The following is a 24,012-nucleotide window of genomic DNA, read 5'->3' as shown; positions in this document are numbered from 1 at the left end:
CATACAGAAAGGCACACAAAGCACACCAGATTCACTACAGCTTGAAACTAGCCTCACAAATCATTTTTTCCATTAATCAAAACTTTACAGAGGAGATAAACAGTGATTTTTTTACCATTCATTCAACCAGTTCATACACACACACACACACACAGAGAGAGAGAGAGAGAGAGAGAGAGAGAGAAAGCATTGCCTGAGGCAGGGTGGGGAAGGGGAGGCACTCAGGGAGGCCAGGGAAAGATCCACCCGTTGCAGCGACACTGAAAAGTTCAGGCAGCTGCTTCTCAATCCTGAAGGGATCTCTTCCAGCAGTCCCATCAGCTCTCAAGTTTCCCCTTTTAGGGAGGAAAAAGTTCCCCATGTCCAACAATCCTGTACATGCCTAACTCTGTCACCCATTACCATCAGCAAAGAGTCCAAGACAGATTCATCCAAGAGAATAGCAGTTACCATCCCATAGTGCCAAACCTGTTCTTAGCCAAGAGGAACTTTACTGAAAAGGGCCTCTAACAGCCTAAGTCTTAGGAGGGACTCTAACACTCCTAAGTTGGTCCTCAAACCCAAGGTTGGTCAAGCATCCTTCCCTTTTATCAAGAAGAGCCTTTAACCCTGTGTCTTAGGCAAGACTGTAACTCCCCTAAGCTGGATCTCTAACCCAGTCCCACCCTTTACCTGGGTAGCCCACCACTTACCCAAAGTCAGCCAATCAGTGCTGCAGTCTATTTCCTTCAGAAGATTGTGGGGGTGGGAGGGGGGCGATGTGGGGCTTGTTCTTCGGTATCGTCTCTTCTGTGGTTCACTAGAAAGATATTACCAGACCTCACCACTCACCCAAAGTTAGCCTTTGGGTCAGGGGTTTCCGCACTATAGTCCCTTCAGTGGTCACAAGAAAGATATTACCAGAAAGGGGCCCCGATCCAGACCCCAAGAGGGGGTTCTTGGATTTCGAGCAAGAAAGAATTCAGGGAGAGTAAAGTGAAAGCAAGTTTACTGGGAAAGTAAAGGAATAAAAGAATAGCTACTCCATAGACAGAGCAACCTCAAGGGAGGCTGGTTGCCCACTTTTACGATTATTTCTTGATTATATGCTAAACAAGGGGCGGATTATTTATGCCGCCCCTTTTTAGACCATATAGGGTAACTTCCTGATATTGCCATGGCATTTGTAAACTGTCATGGCACTGGTGGGAGTGTAGCAGTGAGGACGGACGACCAGAGGTCACTCTTGTCACCATCGTGGTTTTGATGGGTTTTAGCCGGCTCCTTTAATTCAAGCTGTTTTATCAGCAAGGTCTTTATGACCTATATCTTGTGCCAGCCTCCTATCTCATTCTGTGACTTAGAATGACTAACCATCTGGGAATGCAGCCCAGTAGGTCTCAGCCACATTTTACCCAGCACCATTCAAGATGGAGTTGCCCTGGTTCAAATGACTCTGACACAAGGATCAGTCATTTCCTAACCAATCAGGAACGATTTTTTAAAAGCTCTTCCTATCTTAATGCATGCAAGCTTCTCTTTACCTAGCTCCCAAGAGAACCTGGAGGAGAAAGACAAGCAGGCTTGCTTCCAAGAATAGTTCTGGGTAGTGGTCCCAGGAGGCCACATCCACTCAGCTCCACTGAGTGACCAGACAAATGGGCTGGGACAAACAAGAATGGATATAAACTTGTTTGGACCCCAAAATGCAATTGTGTAAATATAGGATGGGGAATACCTAGCCTGAAAAAAAAAAATTATAAAAACAGTTCAGCAACTTCAACCAACCACAAGCTGACCTTAAAATCCATACTGGGACAGAGTATCTCAGGTTGCATCACAAGAAGTATAGTGACCAAAATGAAGAAGGTGACAATTACAGGCAGACCACATCTGGAATTCAGATTACAGTTTTGGGTCCCTCAAGACTCTCTGTTAACCCATCTCTTCCCCATCCCGGGGACCAAAGCCGGGTTCCCAGAGGGTCTGGGAGGTTCCTTTCTTTCCCCTATCCATCTGGTACCAGGGAAAAGGAAGAAGGTAAAAAGAGGCAAGGAGAAGAGCTGGCCAGAAGCCAGGAAACTTGTTCCCCACCACATCGAGTGTGTAATTGGGCTAATTCTTCAGTATTTGTGCTTTCAGGCCTTTGTTTCCCTTGGTCTGTATAACTCCTGATTGGAACATTTGCTGTTCCTTTTGTGTGGTCCTAAACCGAATCCTCTCTGCTAATGTTCATGAATGTGTTCTGATGGATGTTTTCCAGAGCCCTTTGTTGCCACAATTAAGGGATAATGAACAAGAATTGTTTCTATTTGTAAAACAGCCCAGCCATTTCTGCTTCCCAATTGGTGGGACAATGTGTCTTAATTAAGCGCAAAGGCTTGTCACTTCATCTACTGTCAAGATCTCCGAAGAGGCAGTGATAGGGTGCAGGGGAAAGAAAGAGAAGCCTGGGAGGACCTGGGGGGGCTCCCTGTGATGCCTGGTTGGGCCCAGAGGGGCCAGGGAAGCCCAGTGGGCAGCTCCCAGGAGTCAGGAGCTATGCCAGATCAGCTGTGGCCTCGGAATGCCTGGGCAAGAGACCTGGCCTTTTTCTACGCTGCTGTGCCGGGCCTTTGCCACCAAGAGCACGGTCTCTGGAAACAGACTGCCTGGGTTTGGTCCCTGCTCCGTACTCACTAGCTGTGTGACCTTCACCCAGAACATGAGTGAGAATAAGTAAAATAATGACGGCCCCCACCCCACTGAGTGTGGGCAGCTTGAATCTGATAGCACAGGGGAAGTGCTAAGAACAACACTAGGCTCAAGGAAAGCCTCTCAGTAAGTGCTGGTGACGATATTGTTTCTAAAAACAGTGCCCTGGATTTCCTCTGGGCTCTCCTCCTCCCCCAGTAGATACGTGGTTCAGGAGAACAGAGTCATAGCTGTGTGCCACCACGGCTCCATGTCCCCGGTAGCACAGAGCGTGGCAGGACATTCCTGGAATGAGCCACAGGAATGGTCCCGCAGGCAACCTGCAGACAGTTGTGACATCTTGGCAGGAGCACCAGCCACTCAGAGGGGCCCAGGGCCAGGCGTTCATCTACTCACCTCGGGTGAGTAGAAAGGGGGATGGAATGCCGGGGAGGATCTGGAACGGAGCCACACTCAAGGAGCTCCAGGCAGTGGCTCTTTACCCTGCTCTGTGCAAAGACTTCAGTAGCTTAATAATGGGCACGGCCATCCAGGTGCCCAATCACATGCCCTGCTGGGACTCCCCTACTGGGACTCATGACTACCAGGAACCCTTCGGAAGTCAGTTTCCCAGAGCCAAGCTGCAGCCTGCTCATACCCCACACACACCCCTTAGGCCCATCAGCGGCAACTGGGAGCTGGAAAGACGTGGCCAGTGTTTCTTAGATAGGAGTAGTACTGGGTGGTCACAGGAGGATGGAGAAACCCAAACAACATAAAACGAGAACTGGGTAAAGAAACCACAGAATAACCAAAAACCCAAAATCAGGGAGAGAAAACGGCCCAAATCCTGGTCACGCTGACACGCCCATAACATGCCTGCGTCTTTTTTGGATTTCCAGGCAAACCCAAATAAGAGAGAAAGGGGGCAGTAACTGGGGGGTCCCTGAGATCCCCTCCTTTTCCAGAATACCTAATGATTATTCTGCCCACTAATTACACACCCATAAAATTAGAAACCCAAACCCTCGCTTCATTCTAACTCCTCCCTGAACTCTTCTTTGGATGGTATCAAGAACCTGGGAACTTGCTGGGCTGGGATCTCATTGGCCTCTGGTGACCCTTCTGAGCCCTCTGGCAACATTTCCCTTGGCCCTGGATCCCCGACCCGCTCAGGCTCCACAAAGACAGCAATGTGTGTCCCCAACCAATTCTCAGTACTTCAAAAGACCCCACTCATCTGTGGAGGAAAAGACCACAATAGGTATTTTGCTTTCGGTGGGAATACCCTCTCAGGGCCACACCAGGGCCGAGAGGGGCTCACATTGCTCAGATGTTTATATTGATGATTGGCTCTAGGGTTCTATGGTTGATACCAAACCTGTCAATGCAACCTTTACAAAAAGGGTGCAAACTGCATACCAAGCCCTGCCTGAGCTTCTTGAGTCTATTATCCCATTGAACCCTCACAACCACCCCGCAAGACTGTCATCGTCCCTATACTTGCCATTTTATAGATATGATCGCTGCAGCTCGGAGAGGTACAGGGGGCTTCCCAGAGTCACCAGGAAATTGTGGAGGCAAGATCTGCACTCAGGTCACTCCTACTTCAGTAGCAGCGGGCTGAATCCCATGTGATGCATCGTTGCTGAAACTCTCTGGTCTTCCATGCCCATAGTCATGGCATGACTCAGGTCTCCTCCTCTCGGCTCAAGCTGGTGCAGGAACTTCCCAGCTTACCTCCTGACTTTGCAGTGTACCCTCCTCCCCAGCCTGCCTCGGCCCACCGGCCACATGAGTTTGGGGTGAAAGATGTTTATTAGGGATCAACCCTCGTGAGAAGAAGTGTTGGTGGGGGTACGTTGGGCAGAGGGAGAAGTCAGTCTGCAATGCAAAATCGAGAACCCTCAGCCAACCCAGAGGGGAGCTCCAGACAGAACACACCCTTCAGTGCCCCAAGTGGACGGAAATGGTAGGGCCTTTATCCCCTAGAGCCCTCAGGAGGGCGTGGCCTCAGGCAAAGCTGTCCCTGAAGAAGCTGACAGCTAGAGGTGGTCTCCACTGCACACCTACAACAAGGCATGTCGAGAGTGGGGAGGCACACCTCCGTATCGACCACACCACGTCCCGTCCCTGGCTGCAGCCTTCAGTGTCTCCCCACAGAGGCAGAATGCAGCTGGGCCTCCATGCTGCTCAGTCGGTGGCATTTGGCTTCCGGCTCTTTGTTGGGTTGACCTGCCCCTACCTTCTCCTCTCACAGCCCTCCACACCTAATACCTCCAGAATACCCCAGAGGCTTCCTTAGCTCCTCCGTGGTCTCCTCTCCCCTAGGCTGACTTCTCCCTGGAGGCCGCCTCCCTGGGAGCCTTGCCTGACCACTGTCCTGTGTGTATTATGCAGAACCCTCTGGGCCTCCAATCACCCCTGCACAGCAACCACCTCCTACCCCAAGCCGGAGTGGACCAAGTCTGCCCCATGGCTCCAGGCAGACCCTGCCACAGAGCAGAAGGGACCCACTGCGGGGTTGGGGGAAGATAACTGGGGTAATCAGAGAGCCAAACTCAGAGCCCCAGAGGGCTGGAGGCTTAGGAACATGAGTAATAGGGTCGGTAGTGAGCACCAGGGGCTGGCGGGACCGTGGCCCCACCTAAAGGGGAAGACCTCAGCCCAGCCCCAGCCAACTTATTCAGATGGGAGTGGGCACTGTGGACAGATTCCTCCTTTTTCCCAGAGAGCTTAGATGTCTAGGTTTTTATTTCAATTACCTTGATTTTCGGCTAAAGTTGGCCTCCACCTTCAAATTAACAGAAACACTGGATTGTGTGATTCAAACCAAGATGCTGCAGGCCCTGGAGTGGACAAATGAATGCACCACCCCCGCTGGGGCTCAGTCACGGAGCACATGCTAACTAACTGCCTGTGTGGGCCCAGAGCCCCAGCCTCACAAAGGCCCCATGTGGGGAGACAGCCAGGAGGCAGCGGTCTTCGTGAAGAGTGAGTGATTATTAGTACAATGCTTTGGGATAAATGGAGCAGTGGGGTGTGGCAGTTTGAAGGGAGCGGGCCTGATGGAGAGGGTGACATTGGAGTGAGGACTGAAAGTTTGGGTGCCAGCAAGCCCCACAGCTTTGCAGACTGGCCTTCAGAGGGTGGGGGTACAGGTCACAGAATCCTAAAAACTGTGGCCTTTGTTCACTGCAAGGTGACAGCTGGTGGGGTTTTAAGTGGAGGAGATGCTTGCTTTGCTTACTTTTCAATGGGGCCACTCTGACTGCTTTTGTGAGCATGACTGGGTGGAGAAGGTGGGGCAGAGTGGCTGTCACAGTCATCCAAGGAGGACAGGAGGTTGGCCCTGACAGTGGGTGGCAGTGGGGCAGTGAGAAATGGTTGGATTGAGGACATGTTTTGAAGGTAGAGCCAGCAGGATGTGCTGACACAGAGTGCCTGGGTGAGAAAGGAGGCCAAGGTTCTGGCCCAAGCACCTGGACGGGGGACTGGTGTGCCCATGAGGACAGTGTGGAAGGGGAGAGCAGGCTCTGCAGAGAAGGCCACAGCACTGCTCAGATGCAGGGCGAGGTTGGAGCCTCTGAGGCCTCTGAGGAGCTGCCGAGTAGGCAGCCGGTGCAGGGCTGGGACTCTGGTGGGGAGAGACCCAGACCAGACCCTCCTCTGGCTAAATGAACGAGTTCCAGCAGCGAGGGACTTGCGTTTAAACGCAAGAGGCTGACCATCCCCAGGGAGGTCACTCAGAAAATGGGGCCAGAAGCTGCTACAGACCCGGGCCTGGCCACCACCCCATCCACTCAGGGCAGGGCGTGCGGCCCAGGAAAGGGATGGAGTGGAAATAGGCCGTGACTGTCTTGAAGACACAGGGGAAGAGAGCATGATGGGGCAAGCCCAGGGGTCTCAGCCTCGCTTGGGCAGATTAAGCATCCGAAAACCCCGCCCCCACCCCAGGAGCTCCAGTCCTCATGAGTGACAGGTGCAGACGGTTCCCGCGTTGCCATGACAACGGAGAGATGCACTGCCAGCGGTCCACGCTCCCTCTCTGACCACCCCCCGCCCCCCATGGGTGTCAGGGTGCAGAGAGGCAAAGGCTCCGGCCTCCAGGTCAAGCCATGCAGGCAGCTGGTTAATGAGTTGATCCTGGGCGTCCCTGGGACACAGTGACTGGGACTGTTAGGAGGTGACCACTGAGGCTTCACCAAGGTGGCTGCACCCTGTCTTTGGGGTTCTGGAGCCAGGCTCAGTGAGTGACTCCAGAACCAACTAGCTGAGTGACCCTTGGTTGGGGTCACTTAACCTCTCTGGCCAGCTCACCTGGAAGAGGTGGGGTCAGGCTCAGTGGGATGTTCCACTCCCCTCAGTCCCTCTTAAAGCCTAGTGTGAGAGCCATACCTCCAGGCTCCCACCCCTGCCACCTCCTCCACCGCCAGTTCCACTATCCTCCTCCTCCCTGCCTCCCCTCCCCACCCTAGCAAATCCCACTGTCCACCACTGCCTGTTCATACAACCTGTCCCAGGTATCACTGTCCCTTCACTTCTGGGGACAACTCCCTCTCTCTGCTCACTTTTGCAGATCATTTCTATGTCTTTAAGAGGTGGCCTTGTGACATTTCCACCAGGGAGCAGAGGAAGGGAGGGTGGCTTCCAGGAAGAAGGCAGCCCACCCTCTGGTGCTCCCTGCTCATTTATCTTACTCTCCCCTTCCTTTGTCTCCCTCCCTCCCTCCCCAGCTCATCCCCTTCCCCTCACCCCACATCCACCACTGACAGATGGGGCCTGCAGCTGTAGCCTCCTGTCCCCCGGCCCCCCCGTGGTGGCTGCCCCCTCTGAGGTCAGGGCAGGCCCTGCAGCTGGCAGCCCTGCCTGCTGGAGCCGAATTCCCTGCTGGCCTCCCAGCCTGCAGTCGCATGGAAGGACTGCTGCTGATCTAAGCAACCCCTGGCCAAAGGAAGAGAAGGGCAGTTCTAGGACATTTCACACAGGGTCTTGTTTCATTTAGTCCTCGCCATAATATGCCCATGAGGGCATAGTTGAACAGATGAGAACAACTGACACTCATGGGGGTGCTGGAGCTCCTTTGTGACAGTCAGAGTCACCCAGCTAAGGCGTGAAGGAGCCAGGCTTGGAGTCCAGGTATACATGGAAATGGGTGGTGCCCTCTTGGCCCCACAGTGGGGCTTCCCGGATTGTCTTCCTGTTCATCTGCCTGTATTGTAACTCAGAGCTCAGAGCACAAGACTAACATGGCCTCGGTTCGCATAGGAACACCTGAACTGGGGTCGGCCCTGGTCCGAGGCTGGGCCTGGACTATACTTGGTCATGGGGATGTTGGACACTACATCTGAGATTTGCCTTTTGCAAATCTCATTCCTTGCTCTGCTCTGAGATTTGCCTTTTGCAAATCTCATTCCTTGCCCTGCTCTGTACCGTAGGGCATTGCCTTGCCCTCTGGCTTCCTGAAAGTATGTCTACGGGGAGGCACTGATACAGGCTGGTGGGCAGGAGGAGGAGGATAACCAGGTGTTTCTCCCCATTCATTCTGGGCAGCACTTCTGGCAGTGCTGTTTCCTTCATAACTCCAGCTTCCGCCAAACTGAACCCCCTTCCATGGTCCCAGCTCCCATGCAAAAGCCTCCACCATGACTCTGAAAGGTGCCCTGGTTTCTGGGCTTTGGTGACATTACCTTCTCTCTGTGGGACAGTAGTAGTGAATCTCTGGCTTGCTTAAGTCACTAGCCAGTTTGATTACCAGTTTCCCTGTATCAAATCACCTCTGTTTATAAGACCTAGGGTGACTTCTGTTTGGGAGAAGAGATCCTAGACCATCCCCACTGTTGAAGAAGAAGAACCCAGCCATGACCATCAAAAAGGAGAAGGAGTGAAAGATGTGTCTCAGATCCACAGCGTCACTAGGAGGTGGCTACCAGCCCACTCTGGCATCCTCTTATATGAAAGACAATAGCCATACTCTTGATGCTGTCTTTGCGGGCTCCTGTCAGGGTAAAATGGGGCAAAGAGCTGACTGGTGCTCAAGCCAGCACGAGGCTCTCTCAGCTGCCCAGGCCTGCACACTCTCATCCCCACTGTTAGCCTGGCCTGCCTGGGCACAGAGGTGGACCATTGCAGGGCCCGCACGTCTCTCTAGCCTTATCTTGGGCTGTTCCAGCCACCCAGGGCAGATCCACACAGATTCCGAGGAAGTTCAGCAAGGCTCTGACTGTCCTCGGGAAAAGGGGGCAGGTGGAACACAGGAGTGAGTCCCTGAGAGATCTCTGCTAAGACAGCAAAGTCTACATGGTGCTCTGGAGACCTTGTTCATTTTGTCCTCTCAAGATGACAACCTTACTGCCCTGGGGAACTTGCCACGTGCTCAGTGCACCAAAATAAGGGAGACTGTCAAAGATCCAGAGGATCTGAGATTGCAAAGGGACATCATCGGGCCCTTGAGGAACAGCTTCCTGCTGGTGCACAAAGCCCAGCCAGAGCCAACCAGAGCCAGCTGAGCATCTACAGGGACAGAGGCTTCCCACCTTCCAGGTCCTCACACCACGCTGAGCAGCTCTGAGGAAAGTATATACATGGGAAACACTGACACATGGAAATAGGATACCCTTTATCATTAGAACTCTGGCAGATCTATCTCATTTTGGTCCAGAGGGCCTTTCTCTCTGCCTGCTACATAGAGATAAGCTGGGTGGCTTCCCCAGGGGCCTTATCTCAGCAGCTGCCCCTCCTCTGCAGCTGGCCCTACCCTCTCCCAGCATGTGGCCCTCCCTGGGACAATCACATGGCCAGGTGCCCAGATCCAGGAGAGAGCACTTTGTCCAAGCCAGCCTAGCCCCAAACCTTCCCTGGATACTCATTCTAGAGCCAGCCCTTCAGAGATGAGGCCTGACAGCCTCTCACCGGTCTCTCTGGTCTGCACAGAGGGTTAAGTTCCTCGCTGGAGGCTCCTCACCTTCGCTTCCCTTTCCTTGTCCATTATGGCTGGGCAGTGGTATTCCTAACCCTCTCCCCAATCCTAGAGATCAGGGATTTCAGGGACTGGTGGAAGGATCCGTCCTCAGAGCGAGTCCCGCCCACTTCGTCCTCCTGTGAGGCTGTTCCTCTGCCTCTGATGTCAAGGCCAGGTCTGAAGCCAATGACTGTGGCCCTACCCGACTTCCCTGCACAGCATTTCCAGTTCCCTAACTTCATTAACCTCCCTGGCACCCTGCTACCTCTGGGCACAGACCACACTTGCCCTCCCTCCCCAGGCCCCATTTTACCTGGGATTCCCACCTCGAAGCCTCCTGTGGCTCACCCATGGTTTGGAGTCCCCACCCCTCTGTCCCATATTTGTCTGAACACCAGCCCTCAAGGTCACCAAGGGGGTGCCACCCACGGCTGTCCCTGACCTCCAGGCTTCGATGCTGGGGCCTCCTGAGCTCTGGCCCCACTGTGGAAATCATTCCCAGTCACTGTCTGGAATCACCTCCTCTTCCCCATGCAAAAACCTGAGGCCCCTGTCACCCTCTGCTAGGGAGAATAACAGCAAGCCCCAGGGTCCTAACCACGTAGATTAATCCTCATTTGACCATCTGGGGTGGGCACTGATGGTATCCCCCTTTCCTACAGATGAGGAAACAGAGGCACAGAGAGGGTAAATGATTTGCCCAACATAAATACTGATACAAACAGGAGACAGAGAAGTACTAGGTAGAAGAGGGTGGTTCCCCGGCAAAGGCCCCAGCCTCAAGCCTGGATTCCCAGGTCAATAAATGAGAACAGACTTTCCCGTTTTCATGCCCCAAAAGTTGCCTTTTTGGCCCACAATGCTCCCTATCTTGCCCCCATATAAACCCCAAATCCCAAACTCCAGGACAGACCAGCAGACCAGCAGATCAGTGATGGCCAGCCATGGGGCCCAAGCCCAAAAGCCCTTGCCCTGGTTATGCACCTGCTTGTCTGCATGCTCCCCCTCCCCATCCCCTGCCATAAAGGGTTTGAGCTCCTGGTGGCCCAATAGAGAGACACACCCCTGTTGCACATCCTACAAGAGGGGCCAGGGAACCCTCCTGTTTCAATATGACTTGCCCGCAGACAGTGTGGCAGAGCTGAGATTTGAACCCACTCTGCCTTGAGTTCCCAGCTTAAACCCCTACACTGTCCAACCAAAATGATAAATCAGAGTAGTTCAGAACATTCCAGTGTGGCATGATTCACTTGTTCTCACAGGAGATGTGCAGAGGATGGTGACAGAGAAAGGACTGCACACCCCCACATACACTGGGGCACCTCCAGGCAGCTGCTACAAGCCAGCGTGGGATGGGGGCATTCTGACCCCACTTATTACTCCCCAGGGCCAGGGAGGATGGGCTGATGGGCAAGGTGACGCCCAGTCATAGCTGCATTACCTCATTGGAGGTATTCTCTAACTGAAACATTAAACCGCCAGTGAGCATAATTTCTAGGCAGACAGCAACTTTGCACAGGAAATTTGCAAGCATTACATGTTCTCTTTCCTTGTTGCAATCTGTATAGTTTATCTTCTGAAACAGGGCTCGTGACTAAAGAACAAGTCTCCCAGGCTGCTACTCCCAGAAAGGAAAAAAATATCATTCCTTACATGGCAGAAATTGGGCTTTCAAACTGATAAAGGAGAATTTGAACAAGGCTCTCCCAGAGCAGTTCCTGTCTTCCTGTGGTGCTTTCTACATCTCTTTCCCCTCTTTTTTCACTTTCATACTTCAAGACTGAGACCTGATTTTAAACCCAGTCCATTCCTGCTTGAGTGTCTGATGTCTCCTTTCCGAAGCTCAGAGTACTCATCGTCCCTTCACATGACACATTCTAAAGAATTCTCCCTCTCTCCCCAGGGCTTCCCACCAGACTGAAGCAAAACTGACTCTCAGAATGCAAATGCCTCAGGCCCTGGCCTCCATTTATTTCTGCAGCAAATGTTAAGCAAGCACCTACTATATTCCAGGCACCATCCTAGGCATGGGGCAGCCGTGAGAAAACAAATTCCTACCTTCGAGTGTTCGTGTGTATCAGTTTAGCAGCTGTCAGCTGCAAGGGATGAAACTTCAGCACAACAAAGTTTAAATAATAGAGCTATTTAAGGTCTTATTTTATTTTTAATTTTTAAAAATATAGACGGGGTCTTACTACATTGCCCAGGCTGGTCTCAAACTCCTGGGCTCAAGCAATCCTCCTGCTTCGGCCTCCCAAAGTGCTGGGAGGCCAGGAATAAGCCACCACACCTGGTCCTATTTTCTTATATGACAAGAATTCTGGTGGTAAAGGAGGGTCCAGGATTGGTTAATTCAATGGACCAATGATTGAAAGGCCCAGTTTTTCCCATCTCTCCACTTTCCCATTATCAATGGGTTGGCTTTGCTCCCCAAACTAGCTCTCTTCCTGGTCACAAAATGGCTGCCACAGTTCCAGGCATCATAACCAGGTACAAAAATGTTCCAGAGAACAGAGTTTCTTCGTTCCAACTCCTTTTAAGAACAGTAAAAATCTTCAACATCCATGCATGATTAAAAACCTTCCCGACCTGGCCGGGCGCGGTGGCTCAAGCCTGTAATCCCAGCACTTTGGGAGGCCGAGACGGGCGGATCACTAGGTCAGGAGATCGAGACCATCCTGGCTAACAGGGTGAAACCCCGTCTCTACTAAAAAATACAAAAAGCTAGCCGGGCGACGTGGCGGGCGCCTGTAGTCCCAGCTACTCGGGAGACTGAGGCAGGAGAATGGCGTAAACCCGGGAGGCGGAGCTTGCAGTGAGCTGAGATCCGGCCACTGCACTCCAGCCCGGGGACAGAGCGAGACTCCGTCTCAAAAAAAAAAAAAAAAAAAAAAAAAAAAAAACCTTCCCGACCTGATAAAAGGCATCCGTGAAGAAACTCCAGCTAATTCAACACTTAATGGTGGAAGGCTGAATACTTTCCTCTAAGGTCATGAACAAGACAAGGATGTCTACTCTCACTGCTTCCATTCAACATTGTTGTGGCAGTTCTAGCTAATACAATAAAGCAAAAAATAGAAATAAAAGACATACAGATTGAAGAAAAATGCATGGCCGGGCATAGTCACTCATGCCCATAATCCCTGGGAGGGTGGATTTCTTGAGCCCAGGAGTTCAAGACCATCCGGGGCAACATGGCTACAAAAAAATAGAAAAATTAGCTGGGCATGGTGCTGTGCACCTGCGGTCCCAGGTACTCAGGAGGCTGAGGTGGGAGGATTGCTTGAACCTGGGAGGGTGAGGCTGCAGTGAGCCATGATTGCACAACTGCACTTCAGTCTGGGCGACAGAGCAAGACCCTGTCTCAAAAAAGAAAGGTGCAGATGACATAATTATTTATGTAAAAAAAAAAACGAAAGAATCTATAAAAGAGTTACTAGAACTAATGAGTGAGCTTAACAAGACCATAGGATACAAGGCCAATAAACAAAAATTAGTTCTATTTTTATATGCTGAAAATAAATAATTCAAAGTTGATATTTGAAAGTGCCATTTATAATAGCATCAAAATTATAAAATACTTAGGTATAAATCTTACAAAATATATTCAAAATCTGCATGCTAAAAACTATAAAACACACTTGAAAGAAATCACAGACCTAAAGAAATGGAAAGAGGTAATCATGTGTCTGAATTAAAATATCTGGTATTGTTAAAACGTCAAGTCTCCCCAAACTAATCTATACATACAATGCAATTCCAGTTAAATCCCACTGGGATTTTTATAGAAATTGACAATCTGATTCTAAAGTTGAAATGGAAAACAAAGAAACTAAAATAATTAAAACAATATTTTTAAAATATTGTTTTAAAAAGAGCAAAGAGGAATCATATTACTTGATTTCAGGACTTATTATAAAGCTTCCATCATCAAGAAACATGGTGTAGGAGAAAGGATGTATACATAGATCAATGGATCATAACAGACTCCAAAAATAGACCCACACATTTATGGCCAATTGATTTTTGACAAAGGTGCAAAGGCAATTCAATGGAGAAAGGATAGTCTTTTCAGCACATGGTGCTGGAACAATTAGACATCCGCATGCAAGGAGAAGGGGGAGGAGGAGGGGAGAACAACTTCAATTCATGTCTTAAACCATATGAAAAAACTAACTCAAAACAGAACTTAAAACTAAGTGCAAACCTAAAACAATAAAACTTCCCAAAGAAAGCCTAAGTGAGAGTCTCTGTGACCTTAGGTTAAGCAAATGCCAAAATCAATTCATTCCATAAAAGATGAAACTGATGGATTCGATTTGATGAAAATTAGAGTTTCTACTCTTTGAAAGTCACAGTTCAGCATGAAAAGACCGAAAGAAAATAGGTACAAATCACATGTCTGATAAAGAGCCTATGTCCAGAATATAAAAGCACTCCCAAAACTCAATGATAAGAAAACAAATAACCCTGTTTAAAAATGGGCACAAGATCTAAACAGACACTTCATCAGAAAAGATACACAGATGGTAAATAGCACATGAAAAGACACTCAGGATCATTAAAGAAATGTAAATCCAAGCCACCATGATGAGACATATGTGTCTACATACATACTGGAAAGGCTAACGTTTAAAAAACACAAAAACAAAAACCTCACAGTACGGAGTGCCTGTGAGGATGTTGAGCAGCTAACCTTCCATATATTCATACTGCTAGGGGAAATGCAAAACAGGCTACCACTTTGGAAAACAATTTGGCAGTCTTCTATCAAGCTAAGCATACATCTACCATATGACCCAGCAACTCCATTCCCAGGTATTTACCTAAGTTAACTGAAAACATATGTCCACACAAACTCTATCTAAATGTTTATGGACGTTTTATTCATAATCATCAAAAACTAGGACAACTCAAATGTCCCTCAAGTGGCAAATGAATAAACAAACTCTGGTACCTCATCCAATGGCGTACTATTCAGCAATCAAAAGGAATAAACTACCCATATATGCAGCAACATGGCTGAGTCGCAAATTCCAAATGAAAGAAACCAAACTCACAAAGCTGCTTAGGCATTCAGAAAAAGCAGAAGACTGTGGAGACAGAAATCAGCTCAGTGGTTGCAGGAACCGGGGCAGGGGAGACAGTGTCTACACAGGTAGTTTTGGGGGTGAAGAACTTGTTCTATATCTTGATTATAGTGGTGTTTATGTGGTTGTATGCATTTGTCAAAACTCATCAGACTGTACAGTACAAAAGGTGAGTTTTATTTTGTGTGATACCTTAATAAAAGAAAGAAAAAACAAACATTTCTCAGAAGCAGCCTCCCATCTCAGTGGCTGGACTTGCATCTTCCACAGTTTCTAGCACAAGGAATGGGATTGTCTTGGCTGGTTTAGACTCATCAGGACTTTCTGGGAGCATGCAGGGGGGGTAACTTGAACCCATCGAGAGTCTTGTTAGAAAGAAAGGTGGAGAGGGAAATGGGTGTGAAGCAGGCTGCCTCTGGGGTCTGGGGGTCTCCTACATGGAAGGTCCCAGACTGCAAACAAATTGGTAAACAGAAGTGCTCAGGTAGGCTTGTGTGCTACAGGAAAGAAAGCAGTGTGGTGTGAGAGGCAGAGACTTCTGGGGCCAGCAGGGAGGCCAGATGGACCCTCTCTGGGGAGGTGACTTTGGAACCTAGACCCGAATGTTGGGACAAATCGAAGAAAATAGCACAGCAAAAGCCAAGAGTCAGGAGGGAGAACCCATAACCACGGTGTAACCTAGTGAGCACAGAAAGGCGGGCTGGAGACTTGGCTGAAGGTGGGAGAGGCCAGGGCTTGGCTTTCACCCCAAGAGCTAGGCAAGCCACCGAAAAGTTCTGCCAGTGGGATGGCACAATCCCACTTATATTTTAAGAGGGTCACAGCTGTGTGGAAAATGAACAGGAAGACACAGATGATGTCAGTTGGGATGATGGTAGTCTCCTAGGCAAAGAAAAAGAAAGATACGGGAGCTGCAGGCTCTAGACTACAAAGCCGGTGGGTGGTAGAGTACAGAAATCACATGTTTGATGTGGTGGGAGCCCTCAGGAGCTCTCCTTGGGTGGCCTTGCTGTTCAGAGGCCCCTGAGACACTCACCTGAGATGTCAGGTAGGCAGCTTCCTCATCTGTTAGATGGGAAATGTGGCTCCGGAGACAAATGACATTAACATCCTCCCTTTATGACTCCCCTGCCATACAACTATGGCTTCAAAAGTATCCCATGAATAACCCTCATAGCCTCCTTGCAAGGTTATCAGTTTTACTTTATAGATGCACACAGAGAGGATCAGAAAGGTTGCATCATTTGTCCAAGGTCACCCAGTGGGTGAATAGTAGAGACTGTACCAGAATGAAATCAATGTCTGCAACCTGAAAAATCTGGGCGACCCCTTCCCACAGAGCCTCCCAAAGGTGAAGCGTTATTTTTTATGTTCAGTCTGTGAAGGAGTTTATGTGTGAGACACAAGTTCCCAGCACCTTTCAAAACTGCCAATCAGGCAGCCAGCTCCTCTTCTGGCCTGGGGGATCCTATCTGAAGGAGGAGGCTGCCCAGCCAGAGGCAACAGAAACATCTCTACAGCTCAGCGCAGTATTTCCAAGCGGCAGAATTAATAGGGCAATTCCCCATGCAGAACTTAGCTGGCTCCAGTGCTAAATTAGCATAGATAAATATTTTTGAGAGAGGAAGGAAAATAATGCATTTTGCAATAAAGCCAGAGAACAGCCCTCTGCAGCCCAGTCTGGATGAAATGAATTTGCACCTGGTGTAATTGAAGGTGCCACGGTCCTCCGTGGCAGGGAGGAGGATCCAGTCAAGCGGATAAATTCCCTCCACTCCAGCAGAGCTGATGGTTGTCAAGAGGCTGATCTCTGTGGGGGGCCCAGGTGGGGGTGGGGAGGGCAGTGCCAGGGACTGAGGAGCAGGGCCAGGGCTTAGAGGATGAATGAGGAGAAAGACTCCCCAGCAGCCTACTGGGCACACACACACTCACACTCGCACTCACACTTGCACAGGCACACCTGACCCATCCCAGAGCTCTCTCTAGATGTAGGCATCTAGTCACTGGATTAGTAATTAGCCTTCTAAATCTCCCCAGTCCAAATTCTCCCCCAGTCCTCTCGGCCTCAGCCTCATGCAGGCCTCATCCTCCTTCCCATGGGTCCCCAGAAATGGCTCCCTCACTGCAGGGCTCCCCCTGAGGCAGCCCCAAGGTGAGGACTCAGGGAACCAGAGCTGGTACACACCAATATAGCTCCACTAGTTGTTAAAAATACTAAAACACTTCAAAACTGACTGGCAAATGACTGCCACCAAACCCCCCTGGAGGATCCCTGACTGCTCTTGAACCCCAGGACCCTTGGGCTTCTCCATAAGGCACCAGCACGTTCGTGTCTGGCACCAAGAATGTGGCCCACTAACCTTTCTGATTGGCTGGGTCCCTCATATTTCGAAGATGTTCCCTGGGGTGGGAAATGTAGACCCCTCCATGATCGTCGTCAACTCCCCCAGTAACATATCAGCCAAGGTGGAGAGAGGGCTGCCATCACGTGCCAAGACAAGCCCCTGGCCTCCCTGCGACAACCAGGTCCCCACCTTCCCCCTGCAGCCCATGGGCAGGAGGGGCCTTCCCACAGTCTGGCCTTCCCAGCTCCCAGCGTTCAAAGCCCTGAGCCCTCTGGTCCTTGCTGACCTCTCCAGATGCTCTCCTGAGACAGCTGGTGGCTGGGAGAGCCATGCAAGATTCAATCCTGTCCTGGAGGAAGGTAGAGGGCAACTGACAAAATAAAACAAAGAGAAGGGAGCTAGACCAAGAGCAGGGCTGCTGGAAAGCCAAGAGGAACACCCACACTCGGGGCTGACCACCCCACCCTGGTCTGAGAAACAGCAAGGGGCACTGCCAGGTCCAGCAGCTGTGGCCAGGATCCAGCTGCTGGACCGGCATCTGATCTGGGACCAGGGGCCGGGTGGACAGCGAGCTGTGCTCTGCCTAGCTCTGCTGGAGCAGGTACATGGCCTGGGAACCTGGTACTCTGCTGGGGGGCCGAGTCCCACCCCACTAGAGGGTGTCTCCAGGTATCATCCTGACTCCAGAGTCTCTTCAGGTCTAAGACTTCAGGCCATTTTTGCATCAAAAGTCTTTGCCCTAATGCTTTTTCTCTAACATCAAATATTTTCTCTGCCTGTGGCTCTCAGTAATAGCATGGAAATGGAGCAGAATTCCTTGAGGTGCTTTTTTTCCTAACTACACTCCAGGCCACTTCCCGGGGATTCTGAAAAGCACTCCCTAGGGGAAAATGTCAGAATCCCTGGGCCAGAGACGAGGAAAGAGGATTATAGCCAATGTGAAAAGCTATAAACATCTGGAGATTCCAACAATATTCCCCCTTCCCCTGGGGCAGGGACAGGGCCCCAGAGCAGGAAGCAGTGTCCTTTGCCCTCTGCATCTGTGAGTCACTGTCCCTCAACCGGGTACTCACCCAGGTGGCTGTCTGACTCCAGGAGCCCTGGGCTCATACACGGGCTGATCCCAGGGGCCGGGGTGTCATCAGCTGTGCAGGACAGAGGGCTACTACGAGGTGAAGGACCCAGTCACTTTGAGCAAAAAGCCCAGGAGCGTCTGCAGGAGGCTGTGGGTACAGCACACTTGGGGTGTCCTGTCTGCCCAGCACATCTCTACCAGCCTATGGGTTTTGTTTTATAAACACTTCTGTAGTGCCAGGCACTGCTGTAAATACTGTACATATATTAACTCATTCTATCTTCATACAACCCTATTTCTTTCTTTTTTTTTTTTTTTTAGACGGAGTCCTGCTCTGTCGCCCAGGCTGGAGTGCAGTGGCACGATCTCGGCTCACTGCAAGCTCCGCCTCCCAGGTTCACACCATTCTCCTGCCTCAGTCTCCAGAGTAGCTGGGACTATAAGCATACAACCCTATTTCTGAAGTAAATCCTACTGCTTTCCCATTTAACAGATAAGAAAGCTGGGGCTCAGAGATGGTAAGTGATCTGTGTACAGTCACACAGCTCCAAAGTGGAAGAGTCAGAATTCAAACCCAGGCAGTGTGGCTCCGACCCGGCCCTTGCACCCTGGCTCCAGCGAGCCCTTGTGAGTGCCCAGGGAAGAGGGCAGGAGCAGGCTTTGATGGTTCCCCAGCCTGTGCAGGTCAGGACTCCAACCCAGACCCTATTGGTGCCTCTGCTCCTAGTTTGTAGGTGCTACCTGCAAATTAGCTAAACATTATGGAAAAACCCGTGTCTTGGCCAAGATATGGCTCATTAATGCACGTTTATACAAATCATGACAATTTCTTCAGACAGAGACTTGAAATGCCTTCCCTGCAGAAGTTGGTCACAGAGATCACCAAAAATAGCAACCGGCTCAAGGCAGTAGCTTGGTAAATGCCACTGACAATCTGGGGTTTATTCCTCCTCCCAGAGCCAATGCTGGTGCTCACAGTGGTCTCTCCAGGGACCAGAGCAGCAGCTGAAGGTCCAGGTGTGGAAGGGCCGGTCCTGGACTGGGGATCATGCTGCCGCAGCCCCACTGCGCCCTGTTTCTTGTGGACCAATTTTGGTATCTGTGCAGTTAGTCCAAAAAAACAGACACATTGATGTGCACCAAGTCTCTGAAATCTGTGAAGTCTTGGTCTCTCTGAGCTTCAGTTTTACCATCTGCACAAAGGGCATCCTCAGGTAGCTGCGAAAATCAGAGATGATGAATGGGATGCCCATGGCACATGCCAGGAGCATGACAAATGGGACCTACTACTACCATTACTCCAAGGAGCAGACAGAAAAGGGTGCTGTGTGCCAGGGCTCCCAGAATGGAGAGGGCGAGGTGAGCTGAGAGATTGTTTGGAAATCTTCTACCTCTTGGGAGCAGTATGACTGAAGGTGGGGGCAGGGAGTGGCCCCAGAACTGACCAAGTATGGCATGAGGTTTCCCTCAATCTCGAGGGGGCATCCCAGAGGGGCAAGGAAGGCCCCTGAGTAGAGAGCCCAGCAACTAGCAGGTACCGAGACCCTGACTGGGCAGGTTGTGCCAAGGGACACGGGCTGAGTGTGAGGAGCCCCTAAGGGAAGATGCAGATCCGGAGTGAGGGGTCCGCTGGAGCTTGGTGGGCGGCCAGCTGGCAGTGCCCACTGCAGCAGAGCCAGGAGCCTGCGGCCCCCCCAACCCTTGGCCTATACACACGTGCTGAAACTGAGACCCCAGGGGGCCGCGAGGAGGTCTGCAGCACAGCAGACCGTGGACACGGACGGACGGGCCAGCCTTGGGGCCTTGCAGAGGCCCCTCCCGCACCGGCGAACCCCAGGAGCACCCACCAGTCCCTCCTCCGTGGCTGGGTTTCCTAGGAAACGGGTCAGTGCTGCAAGACACGGTCACCCCTCTCCATCTGCGGGGAGCCCCGCTGTTCCTCCGCAAGGTGGAGGCAGGAGGCTGGGCCCGGAAGCCCGAGGCTGGGGCGCCTGGGGAAGGCCTGGGGCAGGAGGTGCCCACCTTACCCGAAGCTCCTCAGTCCGTACCTATGCAGCAGGTAGAACATGGTTAGTGTGGGTTTCAAAATCTTCACAAGAATTAAGGTATGGTTTAAGAGTGTTTCTAGCAACATGGGGAGCGCAGAATGCCAACGGCCAGGGCGCCCCAGCCTTCCTGAGCCACAGGATTCTCACCCCAGGACTGTCCCTGCACCCATTTCACAGGCAGGGAAGCCACTCAGAGAGGGACAGGGGAATAGTTCCGCAGGCCCCAAAGCTGGCAGGAGACAGCTGGATTTTAAAGTCAATGTTTAAGCCATTCTGGAGCACACCATATTCTGTAAGCAGTGGAAATGGAGCTCTCTTTCTCCTCTTCGTCTCTTCCTCCCTCCATTCTCTTTCCTCCACTCCCTCCCTCTCTCCCTCTGCCTCTCTCTCTGTGCCCTCTTCCCTCTCTCTGTCTCCCCCCACCTCCTTTTATCTTCCTCTCTCTCCCCTCCTCCATCTGCCACTCTCTCCCTCCCTTTCTCTCCCTCTCTCTCCATCTCTCTCTTTCCTCCTCTTTCAAAGTCTCTCTTCCTGTCACTTCATCCCTCTCCTTCTCTCCCTCCTTCCCCACTCCCTCCTTCCTTTCTATTTTTGAGTATTTTCCAAATGTCCTATAGCCAGGAGGTTAACTTTCTAATAGTATCAAGAGAGAATAAACCTAGCTTTTTCCCCTTAGAGGAGCCCCATTAGCTCCCCTCCTTCAGCACTTTGGAAATAGAAATTAGAAATCACACCATGCCCCAGGACTCCCCCAAACGCAGAAGCCACAGGGCTTCCTGGTCATTCTCCATCAGCTCAACACTGGTGGAGGAAAATGACATGCAATGTTTTGAGCTACATCTTTCTGAGGACTTTAGTGAGACCCTGGCTGAGGTCCCCAGCCTGGACGTAGAATTCTAGGGCCTCAACAGCCTGCCACCCTAGCCGCAATGAGGAAGTGAATGTCCTTGGACCGGCAGGACCATGGCTGGTTCTGTGTCTTTCTGACTGAGTTCTAGGACCCCACTGCCATTTGAACCAACCGTTTCCAGACTCCCTCACTTGCTTCCTGTGAGTCCGGACTTGCACCGGGTGCTGGGGACTCAAAAGAGATAACAGCCAACAGCCCTGCACTTAAAGCGTTCAAAGCCTGGAGATGAAAACAGACAAGCGCGCAACCAAACGCAGTTCAGAACGGAAATGGAAGGACCGCAAGGGCCAAAGGAAAGGCTCAAGGAAGCATTCAGGGAGGGCTTACCACAAGAGATGAAACCTCAGCTGACTCCGGAAGGAGCAGTAGCTGGCCAAAGGTGTGGTCTTGGCCTTGTCGCCCCAATCTGCGCCCCCACCGGCCACTGCTTCCCTCTCCCTGCGTTCACACACACTGCGTTTCCTCTCCCTATTCATGTATGCTGCCTTTCCTCTCCCTGCATTCACATGAACTGCCTCCCTCTCCCTGTTCACACACACTGCCCTGCTCCCTGTTCACACACACTGCCTCCCTCTCCTTGTTCACACACACTGCCCCCCTCACCATTCACACACTGCCCCCCTCACCATTCACACACACTGCCGCCCTCTCTCTGTTCACACACACTGCCGCCCTCACCCTGTTCACACACACTGCCTCCCCTCTCCCTGTTCACACACACTGCCTCCCTCTCCCTGTTCACACACACTGCCCTGCTCCCTGTTCACACACGCTGCCTCCCTCTCCCTGTTCACACACACTGCCCTGCTCCCTGTTCACACACACTGCCTCCCTCTCCCTGTTCACACACACTGCTCCCTCTCCCTGTTCACACACACTGCCTCCCTCTCCCTGTTCACACACACTGCCCCGCTCCCTGTTCACACACACTGCCTCCCCTCTCCCTGTTCACACATACTGCCTCCCTCTCCCTGTTCACACACACTGCCTCCCTCTCCCTGTTCACACAGCCTCCCCTCTCCCTGTTCACACACACTGCCTCCCTCTGCCTGTTCACATAGCCTCCCCTCTCCCTGTTCACACACACTGCCTCCCTCTCCCTGTTCACACACACTGCCCCCTCTCCCTGTTCACACATACTGCCTCCCTCTCCCTGTTCACACAGCCTCCCCTCTCCCTGTTCACACACACTGCCTCCCTCTCCCTGTTCACACACACTGCCTCCCTCTCCCTGTTCACACACACTGCCTCCCTCTCCCTGTTCACACATACTGCCTCCCTCTCCCTGTTCACACATACTGCCTCCCTCTCCCTGTTCACACATACTGCCTCCCTCTCCCTGTTCACACATACTGCCTCCCTCTCCCTGTTCACACATACTGCCTCCCTCTCCCTGTTCACACAGCCTCCCCCCCCTGTTCACACACACTGCCTCCCCTCTCCCTGTTCACACACACTGCCTCCCCTCTCCCTGTTCACACAGCCTCCCTCTCCCTGTTCACACACACTGCCTCCCCTCTCCCTGTTCACACACACTGCCTCCCTCTCCCTGTTCACACACACTGCCTCCCTCTCCCTGTTCACACACACTGCCTCCCTCTCCCTGTTCACACACACTGCCTCCCCTCTGCCTGTTCACACACACTGCCTCCCCTCTCCCTGTTCACACAGCCTCCCCTCTCCCTGTTCACACACACTGCCTCCCCTCTCCCTGTTCACACACACTGCCTCCCCTCTGCCTGTACACATGCACAATGCCTTCCCTCCCACCCCAGGACCTTTGTGCATGCTATTCCTTCTGCGAACTCATTGTTTAACTCTCGGCCACAGTGCTGCTTCCTCCTGGAGCTTCCCTGACTGCAGAGGGCCCTGGTGGACACTGCCCCCACACCCTTCTTCCTAGAACTCTCCAGAGTTTGGAATCCTAGAACTGTGTGGTCCTTCGATTCATGTCTCTCTCCCCTACCCCAGACTGTGAATGCTGAGAAGGCAGGCACAGATCTCTGGCTCCTGGCCAGCTCACTGGGGCCCATAGCAGAGTACCAGCATTCAGCAGGTGCTCAGTAAATGTGTGCTGACGGTAAACAGGTGGAAGGCACAAAGGAAATAAGGCAAGATGGGAGAGGAGAGAGGAGAAGGCAGCTCCAGGGGGAAGCTGAAGGAGAGGGACTGCGTGTTTGGGGATGGTTGGTGTCTGCTGGGCCTGCCTGGGCTCCCGGGGTTGGTGAGGAGTGAGGTCAGCCCAGAGGCAGCTTCCTGGCCCAGGAGGCTGGGAAGCTTCAGACAGCCATAAAATGTGAATGGCACATTCACTCCTTGTTTCAGGGAGTTCAGGCCCAGGATAGGGAGTGGCCCTGAGGGTCCAGGCAGCCAGGAACAGCAGCCCTACAGAAGGCCAGACCTCCTGCCCTTCCCTTCCACAGCAACAACACCTCCCCCACCTGGGGAAAAATCACACACACACACCCCACCTGGGGAAAAAAATCTCTCACATACACACACACACACACACCCCACCTGGGGAAAAAATTCTCTCACATACACACACACACACACACACACACACACACACACACCCCACCTGGGGAAAAAATCTCTCACATATACACACACACACACACACACACCCCACCTGGGGAAAAAATTCTCTCACGTACATACACACACACACACACACACACACCAGTCCCTGGTGAGCTCTGTCACCAGGATGGGCCATCCGTAGACCACTGCCCACCCCAAAGACTGCAGTTGGTCTCAGTAAAACAAGCAGGTGGGCAAAAGACCCACCAGGGTCACTTGGAGTCCTCCCTGGGGCTGCCTGATTCAATGCTGGGCAGAGAGGTTTTCTTTCTGCTAGAGTGACAGAAAGTAAATCCAGAGCAGCCGACCGCTGCATCACCCCTCCTCGGAGCCACAGAAGGAAGCTGG

At 51.7% G+C, this 24,012-nt stretch overlaps 1 long non-coding RNA gene across 2 annotated transcripts in view; it reads right to left on the bottom strand.

Annotated features, from left to right (window-relative positions):
- LOC105477815 (uncharacterized) overlaps positions 1–24,012 on the bottom strand; it is a 49,916-nt gene that overhangs the window by 4,419 nt on the left and 21,485 nt on the right. The window contains exon 2 of one of the 2 annotated variants that reach the window (XR_984949.3): positions 693–799. This is a non-coding gene — a long non-coding RNA (uncharacterized lncRNA). Of the gene's footprint in view, positions 1–692; positions 800–21,408; positions 21,673–24,012 lie in introns of those variants that run through there. The other variant, XR_011619427.1, reaches the window with a different exon arrangement.

This window comes from Macaca nemestrina, chromosome 2 (assembly GCF_043159975.1).
Source record: "Macaca nemestrina isolate mMacNem1 chromosome 2, mMacNem.hap1, whole genome shotgun sequence".
Lineage (NCBI taxonomy): Eukaryota > Metazoa > Chordata > Mammalia > Primates > Cercopithecidae > Macaca > Macaca nemestrina.
Note: the sequence above shows the minus strand (reverse complement) of the source record. Positions and strands in the feature narration are given on the sequence as shown.